This window comes from Coptis chinensis, chromosome 1 (genome assembly GCF_015680905.1).
Source record: "Coptis chinensis isolate HL-2020 chromosome 1, ASM1568090v1, whole genome shotgun sequence".
NCBI lineage: Eukaryota > Viridiplantae > Streptophyta > Magnoliopsida > Ranunculales > Ranunculaceae > Coptis > Coptis chinensis.
In genome coordinates, this window is record NC_141456.1 from 66,566,402 (window position 1) to 66,577,427 (window position 11,026).

Sequence of the window (11,026 nt, forward strand, 5' to 3'; positions counted from 1 at the left end):
TCGTCATGATCCAAATTTCAATGCTTTCGCATAACAAAATGGTATTTCTAATCCCTAATTATTCATGGCAATCTCTACCAAATAATAACTAGCATGTGAAGCAATCAAACCTATTCTCATGGTAAACTAATTACTTTCTAGAATTAAATAGATTATCAAGACGATTTCTAAGCTAACAAAATCAAGTTTTCATCAAGGCTTTCTCAACACCCTCTAATGGAGGTTTAGCTTTGAGTCATTAAACTATCATTTCTATATGAATTTAAGCAAGACATGATATAAAGATTGTAAATTTACTATCTTGATCTAATCAAGAATTCAAAACTAAACTAATAACTACGAAGTGATTAATAACTAAATGATCGAAATTAGATCTAATAAATAATAATCTAATGATTCCAATTGAACTAAAACAAGATTTAAAACTAATTTGGAAATATAATTATGATTTAACTAATTATCAAATGAAGACAACCTAATTTATGAATTTAAAACAACTAAAACTAAATAAGAATTTAATCAATAACTAATTTGAGATGAAAACTAATACTTTATTGTAAAACTAAATTTGATTCTCAATTGATAATCTACCTTGTTATAACTAATCTATTGCAAAGTAAAAACTAGATCTAAAACAAGCTATTGAAACTAATTAATGGAGTCTAAAACTAGATCTAAAATTATTGGCTAATGGCTAACTAAAAACTAGGATGCTTAAAAGCTAAGTCTTCTGTCCTCAAATAGAGGAGACAAGATCCACTTTTTCGTGCTTGGGCTGAGGAGCCAAGTTTTGGGTTGGAAAATCGAGCACAAAACCCAATTTCTTCAGTCCACAGAGGCCTTTTCAGCTAGATTTGACTTCAGCAGACTTTTAGTCCACTTCTAATCCTCTGATTGGGTCAAGGCTAGGACCATTGGAAAGCTCTTTCCTAGCCGGTCGTTTTGACGTAAGGTATGTCCAATTCCGAGGTCTGAGTCTAAAGATACTGTATTCGAAAGTTCTGCTAACTTTGTGCTATTTCTGCCCGCATTGACTTTGACTTTTCAGCTTTGGCCGGGATTTAAAAAGGTTTTTTCTCCTTGAATCTTGGCCTTTAATCACAGAACTTCTTAGCAACCAACCATTGCTCCTTTATCTCGCCAAAGTAACACATTTCTGCACATAATTGACTCCAATGCCCGGAATACATAAAAACACGTAATCAGCATTAACTCTTATTTATTACTCACATAATTGGTCTAAAAATATTATTATTAAGGGGTTAAAACTACAGTTTTGGGCTCTTATCACAAGACGTGGAAGCCTTAGCAATTGAAGGTTAGATGTTGAATAGTTATTTTTATAGTATTTACTTATTATTATATTTTATTATTTTAAATCATTTTGTCTAATATTTCAGATCCAGAGTTATTGTGTTTGGATTATCAACGAAGTGTAGATTTTGTAAAAACCGTTAATATGTTGAATTCAAAGCTTGCCAAGGTAATTTTGTTTTTTTTTTTTTTTTTTTTAGTAACACATTATTTTTGTTCTCTTAGGCGTCGAAGGTTGGGGATTGTGCTAAAGAAATCTTAGAAGCAAAAGAAAATTATAAGATTAAAACCAGTGAATATGCGAGATTGAGAAATATTTGGAAGGAGAGAGAGAGCTCATCTTTCAGGAGAATGAACGTATGAGAGGAGTACTTATGAGAAATGAAGTAGTTTTGTACGACTATGAGATGAAAATGAATATCATGAAAGCTGAATTGTCGAAACAGAATCAAGAAATTGTTGTTCTCAAGGAGAAGAAGATTTTGAGTGATGAAGTTGAGATTTTAAAATGTGAGAAATTGGAATTGGCTAAACGAGTTTGCGAGGCTGAAGGGATTAGAGGAGACTACAAGGTACTATTGGAAGAGAATGCATTTTTGAAGAAGGAGTTAGATGAATATCATGAGAGGGTGGAAAATTTTAGGGTTGGGTGTGAAGAGAAGGATGATATGATTGAGAAGCATGCAGTTGAAACTAAGAAATTTGGGGCGTTGTTGCGTGAAGCATCGATAAGTGTTGGACTTTGGAAATCGAGAGATTCTGAGAAACGGGAAAAATTGCAACAACTGTCAGATTATTATAATATGTGTTATAGGAAGTTGGAAGATGTATCACCGTCGGATCTAAAAGGTGTTCCAGTTCCAGTGGAGGATTGCATTATGCTGCAACTTCTTGAGTGAAGTTTTTGTTTTTTATTGTTAAGATGATATGAGGTTAGGTTACGGTTTTTTCTTTCTCGATTATGTTTATTTTTTCCACTGTATTCATGATATTTGGATTTTATTTATTTTTTTATTAGATTGGTAATCAGAATAGATCAAAATATAAGGGGTCGGTCAAAATATATAAGAGTTGGGTAATCTGGCCTTGAGGTAGGTTGGCAAAATAGATATAAGTATTAAGGATAATGTAATTGGGGTGTCGCCGCCCCCATAATATAATGATAACGTAATAAAATTTTGGGTGTAGTGTAATGATAACATAATGAAATTTGGGGTGTCGCCGCCCCTATTGTTTAATGATAACATAATGAAATTTGGGGTGTCGCCACCCCCATAGTGTAATGATAACATAATAAAATTTGGGGTGTCGCCGCCCCCATAGTGTAATGATAACAAAATTTGGGATATTTGATCCCTAGTTAAAATGAAAGATGGATCGAATTTTATTGAATTATGAATTGATTACAATGAATGAAAAACAAACATTCAACGATAAAACTTTTTCAAATAAAAAGCATTCCATGGCTTGGCAAATTTTTCTCTAGTGATTCGACGAAGGAAATAAGACCCTTTAGATGCTGGCCTATCAATGATGAATGGTCCTTCCCAATTCTCTGACAGCTTCCCAGATTCAATGAGCTTCTGTTTTCGGCTAAGTACCTAATCTTCTGGTTCAAAACTCTTGAGGCAAAGCTTTCTATCATATTTGCGTTTCATGGCTGCCTGATATTTTATTAGACATTGTAAAACTTCTTCTCGAGTTTTATCAATTGAGTCTTCCACCAAAGTTAGAGCAACATCATTGTTTCCAGTTTGTACTGCAACTGTCCTTGTAGTTGGTGCAATTAATTATGTCGGGAGGACATCATCCATGCCATAAGCTAGGTTGAAAGGGGAAAGATTGGCAGAATACTTTGGAGTGGTGCGATAAGCCCAAAGCACTGCTGGTAACTTTTTAACCCAATTTCCTTTTGCTTCATTAAGCTTCTTCTTCAAAGTCGAGAGAATCGTCTTATTGGTTGCTTCTGCTTGTCCATTAGCTTGTGGATAATATGGTGCGGAGAAATTATGCTGAATTTTTAGTGAGGCGCAAAATTTGTGAATTTCTTCCTCATCAAATTGTTTACCATTGTCAGAGACGATGTTAGATGGAATTCCAAAGCGACAAATGATGTCTTTCCATAAGAAACACCGTATATCTATTGCTGAGATATTGACAAGCGGTTGAGCTTCTACCCATTTAGTGAAATAATCCGTCGCAACCAATAAGAATCGTACACTTCCAGGAGCCTTTGGTAGGGGTCCCATAATATCCAAGCCCCATTTGGCAAAAGGCCAAGGGCTTAGAATTGGGTGGAGTTCCGTTGCTGGAAGTTTGCCCATATTTGCATGTTTTTGACATGGTATGCATTTTTGGGAAAATTCTGCTTAGTGTCTTTGCATGCTAGGCCACCAGTATCCTTGAGTCATGGCTTTATGTGCAAGACTACATCCCCCAAAATGGTTTCCACAAAGTTTGGAGTGTATCTCTTCGAGAACTAGATGACCTTGATCTTTGGAAATACATCTAATAAGAGGACTGAAACTGTTTGCCTTCCTATAAAGTAGGAGCTTGCCTTTAGAATTTGGAATTATGACAAATTTCCAGGCATCTCTTAATTTTGTAGGAAAGTGATGAATCCTCAGGTAGAGTTCCATGTTGCAGAAATTCTAAATAAGTAGGTCTTTAATCATCTGGTGAAGAATCACCGTTGATAGATTGGAGATATGATAAGAGCCCAAAACTGTAGTTTTAACCCCTTAATAATCATACTGTTAGACCAATTATGTGAATAATAAGTAAGAGTTAATACTGATTACGCGTTTTTATGCATTTCAGGCTTCAAAGTCCATTATGTGCGTAAATGTGCCACTTTAGCGAGATAAAGGAGCAAAAGTCGTGAGAACTTCGAATGCCATATCTTTGGACTCAGACCTCGGAATGAGGCCTACCTTATGTCAAAACGACCGACTCGGAAAGAGCTTTGCAATGGTCCAAGCCTTGACCCAATCAGAGGAGGAGAAGTGGACGAAAAGTCTGTGGAAGACAACTGCAGCTGAAGAGGCCTTTTTGGACTGGAAGAATTGGGTTTTGGGCACGATTCTCCGCCCAAAACATGGCTCCAAGCCCATGCACGATTTTTGGATCTGAATGTATAAGAACAAAAGCTTAACTCAGTGTTAATGGCAGAAGAGTAGTTAGATAATAGTAGATAGCTTAGAATAGAAAGTAGCCATTAAAATAGCTTCTAGATCTAGTTTTATATAATTGTTTTTGATTCAGTGTAGTTTCAATATCTAATTCATTTCATTAGATTAAACCTTGAATCTTGTTCTTCATTGGATTAGATCAATAAAGTAGTATTTCTATCCATTTCGATTTTTGTCATTTCCAATTCTAAATCTAATTTCAATTCATGTCCTTATTTCAATTTAGTCATTAAATTAGATTTCATTATTGTTTAATTAAGTAAATTTCAATGCTTTATATTATGTTTAGTTTTAATCTAAATGGAAATGATTATGAATGATTCAAGGCTAAAACCTCCATTAGAGGGGGTTGTGAAGCCTTGATGAAAGCTTGATTCGATTATCGTAGAGTCGTTGTATTTTTCTATTCCACTCTAGAAATGATTAGTTCACCATGAGAATGGGTTTAATTGTTCACATGCTAGTTATGAATTGGTAGAAATGCCATGTATAATTAGGGATTAGGAATAACCAATTGTTCTGAGAAGCGATTCAATTCGGATTACTGACGACTTCGTCGCTAGTGGATTAAGTTGAGTTAAGGTGGAATCAATCCCCTCTAACTCCTTATCATCGAATCAACGTAGCATTCCCTTAGTTGTTCGAATGTCGACTAGTTGCATCTTGTGGGTAGTTGCATCGTAGTATAATTCCCTTCGTAAAACTCTCATAGACTTAAAAACGACTAGTTAGATTAGAAAACATCCATGCTAGGGAACTAGGAGTGGAACGAACTTCGTACTCCATTTAGTGCAATTCGCATTGAGAGTAGAAGCTTTGATAATCAACCACGTAAAAGAATAGTTCTAGTTTACTTACGTTGTGAATTCATAGTTCATTTCGTAGGTAGACTATTCATTTAACTCTTATCAAGATCCAAATGTAATACTTCTGGAGAATTATATGCTTCATAGGACTCATCTTCCATATCAACATTGCTTTGGTCGGCATCCTGTGTGAGTGGAGAATCACTCTCAACACAATGATCGGCCAAATCTTGATGGTCGGCTAAATCTTCTTGAGCTGTTTCCTCTAAGTGAGATTCTGAACTTGTGCCGGCCGATTGAGCTAGCTCTTCTCTCTTTCTTTTCCTTGTTGTTACGGCAATTATTTGCTCGAATTTGAAATTCTGAGATGTTGTCTGGAAATAGCATAGATGAGCAATATATAAGTTTTGAACATGTTCTTCTATAACAGTTTTTTTTTTAAAAGATTAAGGGTTGAGGCAAACCCTAACCTGCATTAATAAACAACTCTTGCATACATAGTTCCCACTACATTCTTTTCCACCAGTACAGATAATTCCCTAGACAAAGGTGGCAAACCAAAAACATAATCACACTCCTCTCTTGCAACTGACTTTGCTATAAAGTCGGCCACCTGGTTACATTCTCTGTAAATATGCCTATACTGAAAAACTTCGAAACTATTCCCAAGCCCCTTAATAGCAGCTACTAAATTGAGGCAATACCACATGCTCTCCTCCTGTCCTAAAAGAACTTGAACAGCTCTCTTGGAGTAAGATTCGATAATCACTCTATTGAAGTCCATCAGTATTGCCGCTTTAATGCCCATCTCAATGCCTTTCAGCTCTTGATACAAAACTGATTTAATCCCCCCTCGACCTTGAAAGAAGGCAGCAACATGACCTTCCTTATCTCGTATACACCCTCCAAAGCTATCATCAATAGCTATCATGGACCATCAGAATTGATCTTCATGATTCCCTCCATAGGCTTTGTCCATCTGCACATTATCTGTGTCCTCTGCTTGAATCTGATTGAAACTCCTAAGTGAGAAAGCATGTCATTTATTCCTGGACTATCTACTTCCTCATTCAAGATTCGCTGGAAGGAAACTTGCATCTTCTTCAAAATGTCTCGGCAGACGACTTGAGCTGTGTGAGCCACTTTCTTGAATTTCCGACTGTTTCTTTCATTCCAAATCCCATAAATAGCCGCACATGTCATCGCCCTCATAATCTCGTTCTCTGTAGAGTTTTTCCTTCTTATCCTCATGATGAAATTCCATTACATAGTTGATTCTTTCACCATCTCCTTAAGCTCCATTGTTGCCTTTATTCTTGACCACACCCCTTTTGTGTAATCGCAATTGAAGAACAAGTGCTGCGAATTCTCACCTTGAGCATTGCAGAAAATACACTTTGAGGAATTGAGAATTTTCCTGTGTCTCAGCCTATCCTGAGTCGCTAGACATCCTGCAAACAGTTGCCAAGCTATGAACGAGTGTTTGGGAATAGTAAGCTTTCCCCAAACTAGTTTGCTCCACTCCACTTTCTCTTTCATATTTTTCAATACTATGTATGTTGACTTTGTGGAATACCTGCCAGTTGTGGAAGCCGTCCAAACCACTTTATCCTCCCCCAGATGAGTATTTATCTCGCATTGCAAAATCTGCTCCTTTAGATCACCCTATGGTAGACTGTGCACTATCTCATTCCATCTGCCACCATGAATAAGCCTACTAACTGGTGCGTCTTTCGAGACTTGTAACCAGGCCAGAGCTTCAGAATTTTTAAGGAGAAGACCTGATGGAAGCCATGGATCATGCCATATATTGGTTTCCCTTCCATTTGCAATAAGATGTTTTGTGAACTTGAGTGCTTTCTCTCTATAGTGTAGGACATTTCTCCACACCCAAGAGCAGTCAGTCGGTATGTTCATAGTCCAGAAGAATTGTTCTCTTAAATGATAAGCTCTCACCCACATTGTCCACAAACTCTCCTCTTTACTAGCAACCTTGAAAATAAGGCCACAATAAGCTGCAATGTTCCACACTTTAGTATCTATGATATTCAGTCCCCCTTGGTCTTTACTGTATATCATTACAACATGACTTGCTTTGTGCATCTTAGCTTTCATCTCCGGACCAGCCCATAAGAACCTGTTACATATCTTTGAAACTTTCTTCAGCACTCCTTCTGGCAAGATGAAAGTTTTTGCCCAGTATGTATGGAATGAGGACAAAACTGACTGGATAAGTAGCAATCTTCCTGCATAAGATAAACATCTATTTTTCCAGTTAGAAATTCAACCTGTAATCCTCTCGACTAAAGGAAGACAATCCATAACACCTATTCTCTTTGCTGTCAGGGGAAGACCCAAGTAAGAAACTGGAGGAGAAATCAAGCTAATACCAAGGATTTCAGCTAACTCAACACTTCCTGCAAGGCTCATACTTCCAGTGAGGATAGTAGACTTCATGTGATTGAGCTTTAGTCCCGTGAGAGAAGAGAAGCAGTCCAATGCACCTTTAATGGCTGTAATTGAAGAATCATCCCCATTACAGAATAGCAGAAGGTCATCCGCAAAACATAAGTGGGTAAGTTTTACTCTCTTGCACTTAGAATGGAATTTGAATTCTTTATTTGTTGCACTTTGCTTGAGAATACCCCCCAAAATCTCCATGACCAACACAAAAAGAAATGGTGATAATGGATCACCTTGCCTGAGCCCCTTTTTGCCTGGGAAATATCCTTGAGGAGTGCCATTGATGAGGACTGAAAAGGATGTAGTGGATATGCACATGTTTATCCAGTTGATGAAACCTTCTGGAAATCTAAGCCTCCTAAGAACTTTGAACAAAGTGTCCTAGCCCACTGTGTCATATGTTTTCTGAATATCAATCTTGATAGAACATCTTTGCGCTTCATGTTTTTTGTTGTAGCCTGATAAGAGCCCAAAACTGTAGTTTTAACCCCTTAATAATCATACTGTTAGACCAATTATGTGAATAATAAGTAAGAGTTAATACTGATTACGTGTTTTTATGCATTTCAGCCTTCAAAGTCCATTATGTGCAGAAATGTGCCACTTTAGCGAGATAAAGGAGCAAAAGTCAGCAGAACTTCCGAATGCCATATCTTTGGACTCAGACCTCGGAATTGGGCCTACCTTATGTCAAAACGACCAGCTCGGAAAGAGCTTTGCAATGGTCCAAGCCTTGACCCAATCAGAGGAGCAGAAGTGGACGAAAAGTTTGTGGAAGCCAACTGCAGCTGAAGAGGCCTTTTTGGACTGAAAGAATTGGGTTTTGGGCCTAATTCTCTGGCCCAAACCATGGCTCCAAGCCCATGCACGATTTTTGGATCTGAATGTATAAAAACAAAAGCTTAGCTCTTTGTTAATGGTAGCTAGTTAGACCTAAATTAAGATATAGAATTATAGATCTAGTTTTATTAATTAAATTAAGTTTTAGTTCCATTTAAATTATTGTTTTAGATTAAATCTCTGAATCATTGTTCTTGATTGATTAGATAAATAAAGTAGTATTTTTATCAAGTTTGAATTTTGTCATTTCCAGTATAGATCTAATTTCAATTCTTGTTCCTATTTCATTCCGACCATTAAGTTAGATTCATTATTGTTCAAATTAAGTAAATCTAAATTTCTTACATTATGTTTAGTTTAGATTCAATGGGAAATGTTAGAGTGATGATTCAAGGCTAAACCTCCATTAGAGGGGTTGATGAAGCCTTGATGAAAACTTAGTTGTTTAGTATAGAAACGTTTTAGCATCTATTCCACTCTAGAAGGTCGTGTTTCGCCATGAGAATGGGTGGGCGACCTCACATGCTAGTTAGTACTTGGTAGAAATGCCATGAACACTAGGGATTAGACTCGGAATTCTTGCCGTGAAAACGTAAGAATCGAGATACCACAATCTGTACTAGGTCATTAAGTTGGATTCGAGGTGGATTCAATTCCCCTCTAATTCCTTTATCTAGAGTCAAACAATAGTATTTCCATAGCATTTGTAGTTAATTTCTAGTAATCATCTTAATTAAGTATCGTAGTATAATATTTCGTAAAGCTCTCATTGACTTAAGAGCGACTAGTTAGACTTAGAAAACAATCCATGCTAGGGAACTAGGAGTGGAACGAACTTCGTACTCCATTTAGTGCAATTCACATTGAGAGTAGAAGGTTTGATAATCAACACGTAAAAGAGAAGTTCTAGTTTACTTACGTTGTGAAGTCATAGTTCATTTCGTAGGTAAACTATTCATTTTTATACTCATTTTATGCTTATCAAATGGCGCCGCTGCCATCTTAGTTGCACTTTAGCATTGTTTTCTTTGTAGAAGTAGTTATTTTTAAGTCCCATTAAACCCACCCACCCTTGTTTGATTCATACTGTGGTTGCCGTTTCAGTTTTGGAAAAATTCGAGAAAAATATTACCGGCCGCCAGCTTCAAAGAGAGCGACCGCGCTAAGTTCTTGGAATTTTCGCTTTTAAAACGAGCGCCGCTTCAAAAGAGCGACCAGCTAAGTTACCGGAGCTCGACTTTTTGCGCATGCGCAGGCTAAGACAGCGCAGCCTCTTAGCTGAAATTTCAGGGATTTCCACAGGTTTGATTCAACTTCGAGTTGTCAAGTTTTTCAGTGTTCTAATCTCTTATATACACCGAACACGCTGCATTACACAAGACGCTATTCATAAGCGAAGCAAGGACTTTATCGTATTACTTTCTTCCATACCTCGCATTTCTAGTTAGAGGTTTTCTACTAGTATATCGTAATTGTTTGGAGTGTTGCATGTTTAGTTGCCTTTAACTTAGTCTTGCATGAGATTAAGGTCCGGGTCGAACAAAACAACAAACGTAATTACACGGCAACAAACAAGTCTATCTAGTACACCACCCACGACACCTCTAGCTACTACTATCACACACACCATACGACATAATGGCTGAAGAAAGAGAGACTCCTCTCTCTGACTTCTACAAAGCTTTGAGCGATAGCCCTAAATCTTGCATCGTTCTAGCAGACCGATTGGGGGGATTTTCGAATCCCCAAACATATTTAATTTGTTACCCGTTTTCATGGGTTAGACCATGAAAAACCTTATCGGCTACATCGCGTAGGATTGAACAAGTCCCATAACATTCCACCATCCTACGGTTGGTACGTAACAGATTAAATTAAAGGGTATTCCCTTTCACATTAGCCCGATAAAGGCGTCTTGGTTAACGCCCAAGCCTAATTACGTGGACTCGTGGGCTAAACTTGTTCATTTGTTTATGGAACATTTTTACCCACCCCTAAAGACGGATGAAATGCTTTCCAAGATTCATTTTTTCCCATTTAACCCTCATGAATCATTTTTCGAGGCATGGAATCGCTTTCACCCGATCTCCTTATAGAGTGTCCACACCATAACCTAGCAAAAGACACGTTAGTTCAGTGCCTTTTCAAAGGACTTCAACATCACCATAAAGAAGTCCTTGACATAATGAATGGGGGTAGTTTCCTAAGTAAAGGAGCCTCGAGGCTTTTACAAATTTTTAGAAGACCAAACTAAACGGAATAATAATCGGGGGAGTGATGATATCCCCGCTCCGCTAGTTCTTCTTCAGTCAAGGTCACGGCCGGTATGTTTGAGAATAAAACCGATCCGAAATTAAAAATTTACTCGAATCTCTAACTAAAAAGTAGAGGCTATTTCGTTCAACAAAAGCC